Source organism: Mustela nivalis, assembly GCF_964662115.1.
Source record: "Mustela nivalis genome assembly, chromosome: 1".
In the NCBI taxonomy this organism is placed as follows: Eukaryota; Metazoa; Chordata; class Mammalia; order Carnivora; family Mustelidae; genus Mustela; species Mustela nivalis.
The window spans coordinates 160,076,635-160,092,861 of NC_139020.1; the positions used below are offsets into that span (position 1 = coordinate 160,076,635).

A 16,227-nucleotide genomic window follows, 5' to 3' on the forward strand; every position below is an offset into this window, starting at 1 on the left:
ATTTATCTATCTTAGAGATAGAGCATGAACAGGAGGGGCAGAGGGAGGGGGCGAGAGAGAATCTCAAGCACATGGCTAAGCAGGAATCCTGATGCAGGGCTCGATCCCACAATTCTAGGATCATGACCCAAATCAAAACCATGAATCTGATGCCTAACCGTGTCACCCAGGTGCCCCCAAATGATCCATAAATTAATTAAAATTATTCTTCTTTTGGATACTTTTAAGTTCTTTTGATATTTCATTTTTTATTGAAGCATGTTGTGCATATGCCCTTTACTACTTATTCAATTAATTAGTTTCAATAATTTCCCAGGAGTAACACTGTAGGTTTGAATATATTGTGTAATTTTAAAAATATCATACCAACACAAGATCATTAATGATTTCATAGTTGAATGTAAAACAGGGTTGGTAGGGGTGCTTGGGTGGCTCAGTGGGTTAAGCCTCTGCCTTCAGCTCAGGTCATGATCTCAGGGTCCTGGGATCGAGCCCTGCGTCGGGCTCCCTGCCTAGCAGGAAGCCTGCTTCCCTCTCCCTTTCTGCCTGCCTCTCTGCCTACTTGTGATCTCTCTCTGTCAAATAAATAAATAAAATCTTAAAAAAAAAAGAAAAAACACAACAGGGTTGGTAGTAGACTTACAGGTTCAAGGGATGACACATCAATCCCCAAAGTGCTAGAGCTCACTGCTGTCTGGTTTGCAGTGGAAAAGAAATGGACACTTGATGCTCTAGGTCTTCCCATATCCTATTTAAATGTCCTATCTCTCCCCACCCCCATCTCCTTTTCACTGCTTGGTAAACAAGCTCAGAGCGGAGTGGGTAGAGCCAGGATTGGATCACAACCCCGACTCTGACTCCAAAGCCTGGTCTTCACACTGTAACTGTGAATAAAGTAACATTTGTACAGCACAGAGCACATCACAGTTTACAAAAGCTCTTTTACATCTTTTTACACTGGGACTCCCTTTCTGCTGTTCTCAGCCCAACGAATGCCTTCTCTTTCTTGGGATGGTCTTACCATTTACTGCCATTTACTTACCATAGCTAAACCTAGCTCCTCTGCCCACTTTGGATCTGTCAGAAGGGCAGCATGTGCCTTTACAGGCTGAGTGTGGTGAGGGGTCTAGTGTGGTGGAATCTATGTGAGGGCAGGACGGAGCTGGTAAGGTTGGCTGAGGCTGGGTCACCAAGAACCTTGCTTGCCATGCGAGAAACTGGACTCCATCCCATGGTTAGTGTGGAGATGATGGAGGGGCTGAAATCATGTGCAAGCTGCTGACAGTGAGGGCCCAGCAGAGGCAGCCTAGGGATGAAAGAAAAGGAATGGTCTGGATTCCGGGGAAAAATTGGATTTTGAAGCAGTATGTCTTGACCACTGTAATGTCTGCTGCTATTCAGAAAAACTTAGGTTGATTTCCACCTTCAGAATGTGACAAGCCAGCCAGGTGGTGTGTGGGCATTGCGGGTGGACGCGGCAAAGCGCAGCACGTGATTAAGAGTGTATTTGGGCTCTGGGGCTGGCATGTCTGAGCTCAAACCCCAATGAGTGACTGCCTGTAGGTTACCTGACCTCTCTATGCATCCATTATTTTCACCTTTAAGGTGAGAGTACGTATCTCCTTGCATCATAGGGAAGAGTAAGAGTTAATTGGCACGCAATGAGCACTCAATAAATGTAAATTATTATGGTTATAAGACTGTTACAGATTAGCACTCCCGTAGCCTTGGAACAACCATAAGACTTTGTAAAAGTGGCTTCGGGGATGAGACTGCCAGGAGGGCAGGGGGCCCATACTCCAAAGGCACAGACACAGAGAATCTAGGGTCTTCCTTGTTGGTGATGGGGGGTAGAAGAGTAGAGGAAAATGGGTGCTTCTATGTGCATTCTATAAACTTGTGAGGTAGAAATCTTGTCTCATTCTTCCTCCTGGAGGCCTGGCACATGGTCAGCCCCCTAAATGCTTCCAATATTTTTTAATTAAAATTTTTTTTTCAAAATATTTATTTATTTTTAGAGAGAGAGAGAGAAAGTGCACAAGCAGGGGAGAGAGGCAGAGGGAGAGGGAGAAGAAGGCTTCCTGCTGAGCAGAGAACCCAACGCGGTGCTCAATCCCAGGATCCCAGGATCATGACCTGAGCCGAAGGCAGATGCTTAACCCACTGAGCCACCCAGGCACCCGTAATTTTTTAAAATTTTGTTTTAAATATTTTTTAATTAAGGAATACTCATGGCAAAAATATTTACCCATTCATTAAAGAAACTTTAGAAAATAGACCTTGTCAAAGCTACTTAATTAATTGAGTCCGCTGGCTTTGAGAGAATGAAGTGGAAGCTTAGGCAGCCTTTTCAAATTCCTTTTATTTATTATAAAATGCCTTTTTTAAAAACAAGATGTTATTTATTTATTTGTTAGGTTGGTTTAGAGAGAGAGAGAAAGCATGAACATGGGGAGACGCAAAGGGAAAATAAGAGAATCTGAAGCAGATTCCACTTTGAGTGTGGAGCCTGACTCAGGGCTCAATCTCATGACCCTGGGATCAAACAAATACTTCTTCCTTTACCTCCCGCCCCATTTTTTAAGAGAAGGTACCTGCATTTTTTTTTTCTTTTTAAAAAGATTTCATTGATTTAGCTGACAGAGAGAGAGAGAGACAGCAAGAACCCGAACACAAGCAGGAGGAGTGGGAAAGGGAGAATCAGGCTTCCTGCCGACTGGGGAGGCCAATGTGGGGCTTGATCCCAGGACCCCAGGATCATGACCTGAACCAAAGGCAGATGCTTAACGACTGAGCCACCCAGGCTCCCCTTCCCCCGCTTTTTAAAAAGTAAGCTTTACACCCAACATGGGACTTGAACTCACATCCCCAAGATCAAGAGTCACATGCTCTACGGACGAGGCCAGCCAGCCAGGCACCAATTTATTATACAAGTCTTAAACATAACAAAAGATTGTCCAATATAAAAGCATTGATTTATCCCAGCTTCCTCTTAAGCAGCAGCACACAGAGGCAAATTTCTGTGGGTAGGAGCAGAGGCCATATATAGTACCTTAACTTCTAGGTGACTATCCTGTTAGGTAGGCCCCCTCCTTACAGCTGCTAGGCGCTTGCTCACTGTGGCTAGGATCCAGGACAAAGGCTTCCCCATAGGAGAGAAGGCCAGAGCCTTCAACTGGAGACTCCCCCCACCTTCAAGGGTTGGAAACTGGGAGAACAGTATGCCACACTTGCTGTACTGGCACTAATGACAGCAAGCTGTGCAAGTTCAGGCTCTTGAACTCTGGAGTAGGGAGTGGCTTTCTGAGATTCATTTCCTCAGGGAAATCATTGCCCATTGCCTCCCATCATCTGATCTGATGGGCCACATGCAAATGAGCAAATCTTAGCATGTTGTTTCTAGGAATGACTGGCGCACATCTGTCCCGGCTGTAGGTCGCATGAATATGCAAATTGATAACCCCAATATGTTGATACTGTGATGAGGTGTTGACTCTCCCTAGGAGGGCAGCCCCCATATGTTGGTGGTTGATAACGTACATGTGCAGAACTAGGACTTTGAGTTAAAGCTCAGATGCACACCCACTCAATACATATAAATAAAAAGGAAGAAAGTCATAATTTCTCATAATCCCATCACTGATAATATTTTGTTGAGATTATGTGTGTGTTGTGTATGTGTTGTGATTATGTGTTATGTATGTCTGTTGTGTTGCTGTATTTTACCTATCTGTACAGACACATATTTTGAAAAAGTTAAAATAAAAACTACAGCAATAAAAATGAGATAATGGTATACATACAGTTACATATCTTATTTTTCACTTAAACAAATTAATGAATGTGTTTTGAGCTTGCCGTTTATTAACTAGGTGGCCTGAACAAGTTACTTAACCGCCATGCTTCAGTGCTCTCAGTTATAAAAATTTTAAAAATGCGAGTATTCTATCATAGGGAGTTATAGTATAAAGATTAAATGAAATAATACATGTGGAGCACTTAATCAAATTAAGGTCTAGTGTATATTAGTTACTATATTTAAGTGGTTAAATGGTTAAATACACTCCTCCAAAATTTTAAATGGCTATATAGCATTCCATTGTATTGATACACTGACATGTTAAGTAAATATAAATTTATAGAATTTGTAAAATATAAACATATTTACATGTTCTTTAATTATATATACATATGACATATATATGGCATATATATTGATAGACCAATAATGGTGGCATTTGCATACCAGTATATTTTTGTTTATAAATACACTATCATATCTATCTATATAATATGTACAAAGCCAATTAGTAATCTTTAGACATTAGGTTGTTTCTTCTTTTTCAGTATTATAAACAATTACCTTAGTTCCTTTGGCTGCTATAACAAATTATAGTCTTTGGGGCTTACACAACAAGTATTTATTTCTCACAGTTCTGGAGGCTGGGAAGGTGGAAATCAAGGTGCTGGCAGACCTAGTGTTGGTGAGAGCCCGCTTCTGGCCATCTGCTCATTGTGTCCTTACATGGTAGAAAAGGAGCAAGCTAGCTCTCTAGCCTCTTCTTAAAAGGTTGCTGATCCTGTTCATGAGAATTCTGTCCTATAAGAGCAAATACCTCCTAAAGACCTCACCTCCAAACACCATCACATTGGGGATTAGGTTTTCAACATATTAATTTGGTGGGGGGAGGACACAGACATCCAGTCCACAGCAACAGTCCTTCAGCGAACATCCTGACAACTAAGTGTTTGTGCGCATTGTCAAACATTCCATTAAGATAAACTGGTGAAAATGGTGAGTTAAAATGTCTTAAATATTTTTCCCTAATTGTTCCATATTTTATTTTAAATGCTTAAATGTTAACTCAAGCTGGCATGTGGTGGAATAAAGAGGTTCACCATCTATTAGTTTCAGCCACTTCCAAACATTTGATAAAGGGGAGTCCTACAGTATGTGATTCTGACACACATCTGTGTGGTGGCAGGGAGTCCTCCCCAGTTCCTTGTCACTGCTGCAGAGTGACTGCCACACCCCGTTCCACTGCCTCCTGTGACTTCTACATTAAGCTGTTCATTACTAATATCCAGGTTCTTCTGTTCAACATCTCAGGCTGACGTTTGTGGGCTAAGCATAGAGAGAATAACTAAATATCTCCTTCGGATAATTTCTTTTGTGAAAATCCTAATACTGTAATGAACACTAAAATTATTGGATAAGTCAGCCCCAAAACTCTCCAGTGTGTTTATTTTTCCCACTTGTTTCTCAGGAAACCTTTAGAGATTGTTGAGGTGCCCTGATGAGGATAAAATCATCAATTGACACCTGTAGGAAAGATTATTTCTATCTTGCTGTACTGTGTACCCACGTTTGGTCCCCAGGCCCTGGAATTAGAAGCATTCTTGAAGATAGCGATGTAGCCCTCTCATTTTACAGAAGAGAAAGCCAATCCAGAAAGGGGCTTGTCCATGGTCTCTCCTTTAGGTGGTGGCAGAGGTGGACCCGGAACATCTGTCTTCTGACTGCACATCCGGTGGCTTTTCTGCCTAAGCACACGGTTCCTGAAGTGTGACCTTGGCTAGCCCCTGCCCCTGCTCGAACCTCTTTCTCTCTTGGTCCACACAATTGCTGAGCAGACAGCCCTGCGTGAGCCCAGATGACTCAGAGTTGAGGCTAGGAGGGGTCAGGGTGGGGTGGTGGTACAGGAGTGGCTGGTTACTCACACGAGGGAAACTGGGAATTGGGAGCTGGGCCAGTAGGATTTGGGCATCAGCCAAGAGCAGCCTAGGAGAGGTAGAAGAACTGGTGGAAAAGAAGTCTGGAAAGGCAGAATGGCGGGTCCTGCCTCCCAGCCATAGAGTTGTAGATTTTTAGTTCTCCAAAGCAGTGGAGCTGAAGGATTCTTTTGGTTTTTTGTTTCTTCATCTGTTTCGGTGGGGAAATACCTATAAAATTGACCATTTCCACTACTTTTCAGTGTCCAATTCGGTGGCATTAATTATGGTATTGTGCAGCCATTCCCACTACCTAGTTCCAAAACTTTTTCATCACTCCAAAGAGAAGCTCTGTACTCATTAAGCAACAACTCCCCATTCCCCACTGCTCCCAGCCCTTGGTAACCTCTAGCTTACTTCCTACTTCTGTGACTTCGCTTTTTTTTTTTTTTTTTAAGGATTATTTATTTATTTATTTGACAGAGAGAGAAAGAGAGAGAGATCACAAGTAGGCAGCGCAGCAGACAAGGAGAGAGGGAAGCAGGCTCCCTGCTGAGCAGAGAGCCAAACGCAGGACTCAATCCCAGGACCCTGGGATCATGACCTGAGCTGAAGGCAGAGGCTTAACCCACTGAGCCACCCAGGCACCTTGTGACTTCGCTTATTTCATTTAAGTGGAATCATGCAGTACTTGTCCTTTTGCATTCAGTTTATTCATTTAGAAACATTTTTAAGATTCGCCCATGTTGCAGAATGTATGAGAATCCCACTCCCCCTTTTGGGGGGGTCATAAATATGTCATGTTTTCATTTGCTTTTACTTTGGTAAAATATACATAACATGAAATTTGCCAGTTTATCCATTTTTAAGTGGCATTAGTATATTCACACTGTTGTACAACCATCCTGCCATCTGTCAAGAATGTTTTCATCTTCCCAGACTGAAACTCTGTCTCCATTTAAACACTAACTACCATTCCCTCTCCCCCAGCCCCTGGCAACCACCATTCTAGTCTCTGTCTCTAGGAATTGACTATTGTAGAGACCTCAAATAAATGGAATCATAGAATATTTGTCCTTGTGGGACTGGCTTATTTCACTTAGCGTAACATTTTCAAAGCTCACCAACGGTGTAGCACACGTCAGAATTTTATTATTCTTTTAGGATTTTTAAAAAAGCTTTTATTTATTTATTTGCCAGGGAGAGACACAGCGAGAGAGGGAACACAAGCAGGAGGAGTGGGAGAGGGGAAGGCAGGTCTCCGACTGAGCAGGGAGCCTGATGTGGGGCTCAATCCCAGGACCCGAAGGTCATGACCTGAACCAAAGGTTACGCCTAACGACTGAGCTACCCAGGGGCCCCTATTCTTTTAGGCTTTTTAAAAAGGTTTCAAAAACATTTTAAGTCATCTCTCCATCCAACATGGGGCTTGAACTCATAACCCCGAGATCAAGAGTTACAGACTGTACTGACTGAGCCATCCAGGTGCCCCAGAATTTCATTATTTTTTAAGCCTGAATATTTGTTTATCCATTCCTGCATTATTTATCCATTTGTTTTGCTTATCCATTAATCCATTTTTGGACATTTGGATCATTTCTACCTTTTAGTTATTGTGAATAATGCTGATGTGAATATTGATGGACAGGTATCTGTTCAACTCCTTGCTTTCGGTTCTTTGGGTTATATAGCTAGTAGAGGAACTGTTGGGTCATACAGTAATTTTATATTTAATTTTTTGAGGAACCCAAACTGTTTTCTACAACAACTGAACCATTTCACATTTCTTCCAATGAAGCATAAGGATTCCAGTTCCTCCACATCCTCACCAACACTTGTTATTTTCTGTGTTCACTCCTTTTTTATGGCAGAATAATATTCCATTGAATGTATATATCACATTTGATTTATCCATTCATCTGTTGAGGACACTTGGCTTGTTTCTACCTTGTGGCTATTGTGACTAATGCTTGATGGACATTGGCATACAAGTATCTGTTTGTGTCCGTTTTCAGTTCCTTTGGATCTGTGCCTAGGAGTGGAATTGCTGGGTCATATGGCATTTCTATGTTTAACCTTTTGAGGAACAACCAAACTGTTTTCCACTGTGGCTGCATCATTTTACATTCCTACCGGTAATGCACAAAGGGCCACGGGAAGATTTCGAGCACCACTGAAATAAGAGAACCCTCCCCAAGCCACCTCCCTCCTGGCTTGCTGCAGTGTTGTTGGGGGATTAGGAAATCACTTCTGTGTAAACTGCCTGCTTCTGGGCTATTTCAGTGCCTAAGGCTTTTATTTATTTATTTATTGGTGGTTCTATAGTGATTACCTTTCTCTTTAATCCTAATAGATCCCACACTATGAAGATTCTGAGCAAAGCTATTAGCTCTCTCTTATTCTAGCATATTTCTGCTTTGTTACATATTTTTTCAACTCCTTGAAAACTTTCTTGGGATGTCTGGGTGGCTCAGCTGGCTAAGCATCTGCCTTCGGCTCAGGTCATGATCCCAGGGTTCTGGGATCAAGCCCCACATTGGGCTTCCTGGTTAGCGGGAAGCCTGCTCCTCCCTCTCCCTCTTCTGCTCCCCCTGCTTGTGCTGTCGTGCTCTCTCTCTCTCTCTCTGTCAAATAAATAAACAAATAAAATCTTTAAAAAGAAAAGAAAAGAAGAATTTCTTATTAGAGCCTGGTGGATTTGGGAGAGGGTTGGTGTCTTAGGTCTGTGACCAGCAGCAAGCCACTGACATTTTCTGGGCTTATTGCCTCATGGAGGATGTTGGGAGATGTGATGTCTGAGTTAGTTTTTCAGAAGATTGTCTGTCTTGGAAAAAAGGAACCCAGTCATATAGTATGTCTTCGTAACACTTCTAATATGCCCAAGCTTGATGTTGAGATTTTAAAAAGTAAGATCCTAATTATATTTAAACCTTTATATCCAAATCACAGGAGTGATTTATGCCTCAAAATTGGTTTTAACTGAAATCATACAGAATGACTCAAGTTTACATTCCACATGCATTTGAAATATTGTTATTATTATGTTTTATGTATTTTTTAAAAGATTTTATTTATTTATTTATTTATTTGACAGAGAGAGAGACACACAGCGAGAAAGGGAACATAAGCAGGGGGAGCGGGAGAGGGAGAAGCAGGTTTCCCGCCGAGCAGGGAGCCCGATGTGGGGCTCAATCCCAGGACCCCTGGATTACGACCTAAGCTGAAGGCAGATGCTTAACCAGCTGAGCTCAACAACTGAGCCACCCAAGCACCTCTGCTTTATGTATTTTTAAATAATAACATTTATCTTGTCTTGAATTTTCCTCCTATGATGGTTACTGATAAAACCATCAAGGCAGCTTTTCTTTTTTTCAAGATTTTATTTATTTATTTGTCAGGAGGAGAGAAAGAGCCCAAGCAGGGGGAGTGACAGGCAGAGGGAGAAGCAGACTCCCCACTGAACAAGGAGCCCTTCTGTGGGACTCGATCTCAGGAGCCTGGAATCACAACTCAACCCAAAGGCAGATGCTTAACCAACTGAACCACCCAGGAATCCCTCAAAGCAGCTTTTATTTGTCACAATTGATATTTTAGGGGGTACTCTTTTAAACAATAAATACCATTAATTTTGCATACGTATATAAATCTATATTTACATTCTTTATGGTAATACAAATATGCTACATTTATGGATATACTTATAAATATGGACTATAACTACGTTCTTTATGGTAATATGGTGTAAGAAAGCAGTGTTTCCTGGTTGGATTGTTTTCTAGATGCACTAGCAGTTATTGCTTTGAGTTCAGTTTGACAAGCTTATGATAGGAAGAGGTGATAAAAATTATTGTACTTAGAGAATATTGTATGAAAAAGTATATAGTAGAATGTTAAAGTATGAGAATAAGGCATTATTAAATATTTTATACATTGCCATTTTTCTATAGACTAAAACTTTCCTTGCGCCAATTAATGCACACTTTTTGTAAAGATTTGTATAATGCAGTACAATCCATGATTTATATTAATTGGTTTGTCCTCGAATGGAAAGTCCTAAGATATTTTGTTCATGGACTCTGCGGACTCATTTGTATCTATTTCTCAGAAACACAGCTCCAGAACACAGGCTGATTATCTCAGAGCCTGCGGGATAAAGTAAAATATCTAAAAGCAAACAACGTTTATAGTTGCTCTGATTCAGCACAATTTAGATTCTCTTTGGCAAAGAAAACTAAAGAATGCTCTGCTACTTCTGAGCCTCGGTCAATAGAGAAAGCTTTGAGCTCCTTGTCTTAATGATCATCATTGCAAAGGCAGCCTCTGGAGAGGGCTGGGAAGCCAGTGTCCCTCTTGGACCCCATGTCTTTAGGTTGCTTTGGTTCCATACATTTGTTTGCAAAATCAGGACTGATTTTGATCATTGTAGTTTTAATGTGAAACAAAATGAAGAAATAAAGATTCAGATAGAGATTTAAAAAGGGAACAAATTCTGGCACATACTACAACATGGATGAACTTTGAGGACATCTTACTAAGTGAAATAAGCCAGTCACAAGAGGACAACTATGGTATGATTCCACTTATGCGACAAATACTCTGTTCTACTACTAGAAGCTTCAAACTGATGGAGAAAGAAAGTAGAATGGTGGTTTTCAGGGGCTGGGGAGGGGAAATAGGAAGTTGCTGTTTCATAGCTGTAGCCATGAATGTAGTTGCATTTTAGGAAGATGCAAAAGTTGGGGCGGATCAAGCCCCATGTCGGGTTCTTTGCTAAGCGGGGAATTTGCTTCTCCCTTTCCCTCTGCCTCCCTCTGCCTGCCACTCTGCTTGTTTGTGCTACCTCTCTCTCTCTCTCTCTGTCAAATAAGTAAATAAAATCTTAAAAAGAAAAAAGGAAAGAAAGAAGGAGGATGCAAAAGTTTTGTGGATGGATGGTGGTGATGGTTGTACAACATGAATGTACTTAACACCACCGAACTGTATAATAAAAAATGGTTGAGATGGTAAATTTTATGTTAGGTATATTTTACTAAAGTAAAAAAGAAAGTTCGGTTAGAGCATCTACCTCAAATCCACATAGTTCTGTACATTTAGGCTTTGGCTTGTTAAACAGAAATCTGCTTAGTCTTCCTTTACTAAACACTGAGCCTTTTTTTCTTTAATTTTCATAAATTGGTTTAAAACATAGAGAGGTGGCGATTTGGGGACTTATTTCAAAGACGATTAATTCTGGAACGCCTCAGTGGCTCAGTAATTAAGCATCTGCCTTCGGCTCAGATCATGATCCCAGGGTCTTGGGATCGAGCCCTACATCAGGTTCCCTGCAGGGAACCTGCTTCTCCCTCTTCCACTCCCCCTGGTTGTATTCCCTCTCTCGCTGTCAAATAAATAAAAAATCTTTAAAAAACAGTAAAAACAATTAATCCTTCCAGGTTAAAATTGTAGTCAGACTTGGCTGAGATTCAGTGGTGCTGGTACTCAGGGCCTTAACTCTGCCATGTACTGAGAGATATCTGGGTGGTCTTAGCCTGCTCACAGACTACATGGAATTGAACTAGAAAGCAACAACAGAGAGCTTCAAAGCCCCCAGATAATGCAGAGATTGAACAACACACTTCTAAATAGCACATGGGTCAAAGAATAAGTCTCAAGAGAAATTTTTAAATATTTTGAATATCCAGGGGTGCCTAGGTGGCTTGGTGAGTTATGCATCTGACTCTTGCCTTCAGCTCAGGTCATGATCTCAGGATCATGAGATCAAGACCTGCATTGGGCCTTGTGTTCAGTGAGGAGTCTGCTTGAGATCCTCTCCCTCTCCCTTACCTCTCTATCTCTCTCAAATAATAAATAAATAAATAAAATATTTAAAAATATTTTTTGAATATAAAAAGAACTCTTAAAATTCAAAATTAAGAAAAGGAACGGCCAATTAAAAAATGAGCAAAACATGGGGGTGCCTGGGTGGCTCAGTCGTTAAGTGTCTGCCTTCAGCTCAGGTCATGATCTCAGAGTCCTGGGATCGAGCCCCGCATCAGGCTCCCTGCTCAGCGGAAAGCCTGCTTCTCCCTCTCCCACTTCCCCTGCTTGTGTTCCCTCTCTCGCTGTGTGTCTCTCGCTGTGTGTCTCTCTCTCTTTAAAAAAAAAAAAAAAAAAAAAAGAGCAGAACACCTGAACAGACATCTCACCAAAGAAGAAACAAAGGTGGCAACTAAGCATCTGAAAAGATTGGCGCACCTGGGTGGGCCAATTGGTTAAGTGACTGCCTTCAGCTCAGGTCATGATCCCAGGCTCCTGGGCTCAAGTCCCACATTGGGCTCCCTGCTCAGTGGGGAGCCTGTTTCTCCATCTGTCACTCCCACTTCTGTGTTCTCCTGCTCTCTCTCTTCTGTCAAATAAATAAATAAATAAATAAAATCTTTAAAAAAAAAAGGCATCTGAAAAGATGCTCAACATCATATGTCATTAGGGAAATGCAAATTAAAATGACAATGAGACACCACTACACACCTATCAGAATGACCAGAGTCTGAAACACTGACAACACCAAATGCTGACAAAGATGTGGAGCAACAGGAACTCTCATTCATTGCTGGTGTGAAGGCAAAAATGGTACAGTCACTTTGAAGGACAGTTTGGCAGTTTCTTTTTTTTTTTTTTTAAGATTTTATTTATTTATTTGACAGAGAGAGAGATCACAAGTAGACAGAGCAAGTTCGGCAGTTTCTTACAAAACTAAACATATGCAGGGCCCCTGAGGGGCACAGTCAGTTAAGTGTCTGACTCTTGGTTTTGGCTCAGGTCATGATCTCAGGGTTGTAAGATCAGCGAGGAGTCTGCTAAAGTTTTTCTCTCCCTCTCCCTCTGCCCTTATGCTCACTTGCTTGTTATCTCTCTCTAACATCAATAAATACAAAAGAAGAGTCTTTTTTTTTTAAGATTTTTTTTTTAAAAGATTTATTGATGTTAGGACAAGAATCTAAGCAGACTACAGAGCCTGACATGGGGCTGATCTCATGAGCCTGAGATCATGACCTTAGCCAAAATTAAGAGTTGAACACTTAACAACTACACCACCTAGGTGCACCTAAATATACTCTTACCATAGCATCCAGCACCCATACTCCTTGATGTGTACCAAAGGAGCTGAAAAATTTTGTGCACTGAAAACCTTTACACAGATGTTTATGGGCAGCTTTCTTCATAATTGCCAACAGTTGGAAGCAACCAGGATGTCCTTCCGTAGGTTAATGAATAGGTAAACTGGTCCATCCCGGTAATGGGATGTCATTTAGCACCAAAAAGAGTGATCAAGCCACAAAAAAACATGGAGAAAACTTAAATGTATGTAACTAAGTGAAAGAAGCCAATCTGAAAAGGCTATATACTGTATGATTCCAACTATATGACATCCTGGAAAAGGCAAAACTGGAGACAATAAAATGAGCCGTCTTGCCAGAGTTCCCGGGGGAGGGATGTGGGAACTTTCTGTACTCTCCGTTCAATTTTGCTGTGAATCTAAAATTGCTCTTAAAAAAAAAAAATCTGGAATTAGATAGTGGTGATGATTGCATGGCTCTGTGAATGTCCTAAAACCCACCGAATTATACACTATAAAAGGGTGATTTTTATGGCATATCCATTATATCCTAGTAAAGCTGTTATGGAAAAAAAAGATACCCACTTCATAAGATTGTACAGATTAAAGAAGTTCGTGAGGGGGAGCTCCCCTCTACTTGCTTCCTAGTTCACGAATCACTTAATTAACCCAATTAGACCTTCAAGTTAAAAAAAAAAAGGTAAGGTTAAAATGAGTCATTTTATATATGTGTATTATAACAGTTAGTAAATATTGTTTTGTAAATACTTGTCCCTTTCCACCTTTCCCTGCAGAGTCTGGACTGCATCTTTTATATTTGTATCCTCAGTGCTTAGCACAGTACCTAGCACTTAGGGAATGCTCAGTAAAGGTTTAATAAAGGAATTGGAAATGAAAGGTAAAGTAGAGATAAGGCCACAGATGACACCAGGGCTTCTAATCTGGACAAACAGATGGACTATGACCAATAGGGACTTCAGGATGGGAGGCAAGTTTCATTCTGTTTGTTTGTACGTTGAATAAGGTGTACTCTAGTTTAAACAAATTGTATTTGAGTAGTCTGTGGAATGCCCCAGTTAATTTATCCAAATTTTCATTAAATATATAGGTCTCAAGCTCAAGTAAGAAGTGTAAGGTAAAGCCAGGAAATGGGCTGTCAGTCACAGGTTGCTAACCACAGTCTATGGGCCAAATCCAGACTACAAATGGGTTTCTCATTTGGCTACAGTAATTTTTTTAATAGACACTATTTTTTAGAGTAGTTTTGGGTTCCTGGAAAAATTGAATGGAAGGTACAGAGCTCCCCTATACCCTCTGCCTGAACACACACACTTTGCCCCCCACTATTAATATCCCCCACCAGAATGGTATATCTGTTACAGTCAATGAACCTATACTGACAGACCATAATCACCCAAAGCCCATAGTTTCCACTCTTGGTGTTATATAGTCTTAGGGTTTGGAGAAATTTATAATGATATATATTCACCTTCATAGTATCATATAGTTTCACTCCCTTAAAAATCTTCCGCAATTTTAAAAATAAATTTCCAACAGTTGAAAATGGGAGATTTGTCATAAAAACCAATAATTTCAACTTCTTTCAAAATATGAGAAAGAGGAACACCTGGTGGCTCCGCGGGTTAAAGCCTCTGCCTTCAGCTGAGGACATGATCCCAGGGTTCTGGGATCGAGCCCTGCATCAAGTCTTTCTGCTGAGCAGGGAGCCTGCGTCCATTCCTCTCTCTCTGCCTGCCTCTCTGCCTACTTGTGATCTCTGTCTGTCAAATAAATAAATAAAATCTTTCTTTAAAAAGAAAAAGAAAATATGAGAAAGAAACCAAAAAACAAAAACAAACAAACAAACAAACAAACAAACAAAAAAATGAGACACCTGACAATCCTAATCCCATATTCTCCAAAGACAACCGTGAAAGATTCAGAAAGATCTGAATAAGGGCTATCCCTTTTGGGCAGGTGGGCTTGCATGCTCAAGTTTGTTTTGATCATTTCGTTCTACTCTGTCCCTAAGTTATCTTAGGTAACTTTCCCCTTACCTCCTTTCCTCTTAGGTAAATGGTAGTTGGAATAAGGAAATTAAGCAGTAAGGACAGACCCTTTGGGAACACCAATGATTAAAGATTGGTAGGCCTTATGTTCCATCGAACATATGTTCCTCTTCTGAGCCGTTTTCTGGGTTTCCCTAATCCTTAGCTTGGCTTTTTGTTGCTTCACCAAGAATCTAATCACTAGGACACATGGGTGGCTCAGTCTGCTAAGCGTCCAACCCTTGATCTCAGCTAAGGTCTTGATCACAGGGTCCCGTGTTCAAGCCCTGTGTTGGGCTCCATGCTGTGCATAGAGCCTACTTAAAAAAAAAAAAAAAAAAAGAATCCAATTATAGTTGATCTTGGAGGAGTCATTGAAGAGTCTAATTGTAGTTGATCCTGTTCTTGGAACACATTTCTGTAATTCTTTTATTCCTTTTTCTCTTTCCTAGACAGAAGGTTATTGAAAACTGGAAATTAAAAGTAGTCTTTTTCTTCCCATTCGTTGGAATAAAACACTTACATTAGATAAGAGTAAATGAGATAACAAGTCTTGAGGTATTTTTCCAGAATAATTAACTGACCAAAAAATATTGGAGAACCACTGTTTTGTCATGTTGAGTAAAAATGTCCTGGAATACTCTTTGTAAGGTCCAACAGGTAGTTTTCTGATATTCTAGTAATAATAGTAGCTAAATATGGGTAGCACTTTACAGTGTAAAAAGGACTTTGTACACGGGGCACCTGGGTGGCTCAGTGGTTTAAAGCCTCTGCCTTCGGCTCAGGTCATGATCCCAGGGTCCTGGGATCGAGCCCCGCATCGGGCTCTCTGCTCTGCGGAGAGCCTGCTTCCCCCTTTCTCTCTCTGCCTGCCTCTCTGCCTAGTTGTGATCTCTCTCTGTCAAATAAATAAACAAAATAAAATAAAATAAAAAGTGCTTTGTACAGACATCATTGTAAACTCTCTCAACCCTCTTGTTAGGTAAGCATCCAATCTTACCTTTCTATGGTAGTTCCATTTTAAAGCTATTTGTGTTAACAACAGTTCTGGAGATTCCAGATTCTTACTGCATCATTGCAAAGGTCTCATAAAACCCAAGCCAACTGATGTTGTCATCAGCAAATCAAGGTTGGCCAGTACTGAAAAAACAGGAAAAGTCTGTGGAAAATGCCTTGTCCTAGCGACTTTCGAGTGAGATCTAATAAATGCTGGCTCTGAGGATAATGAACAATCTGAGCACTCTCAGGCCTGATGCCGAGAGGGAAAATGAAATCTTCATTCACTTAATAATAATTCACTGAACTCCGATGTTCAAGATACTCTGTTAGGTACTGGTCCTATAAAAATTAGTCAGACTTTGCCTACCCCCA

General features: G+C 40.9%; 1 long non-coding RNA gene across 1 annotated transcript in view; it reads left to right on the top strand.

The window, feature by feature from the left end:
• The window catches only part of LOC309872844, an 802,828-nt gene that overhangs the window by 352,494 nt on the left and 434,107 nt on the right, over positions 1 to 16,227 (top strand). Inside the window, exon 2 of the long non-coding RNA XR_014316130.1 lies at positions 419 to 478. This is a non-coding gene — a long non-coding RNA (uncharacterized lncRNA). The remainder of the gene's footprint in view (positions 1 to 418; positions 479 to 16,227) is intronic.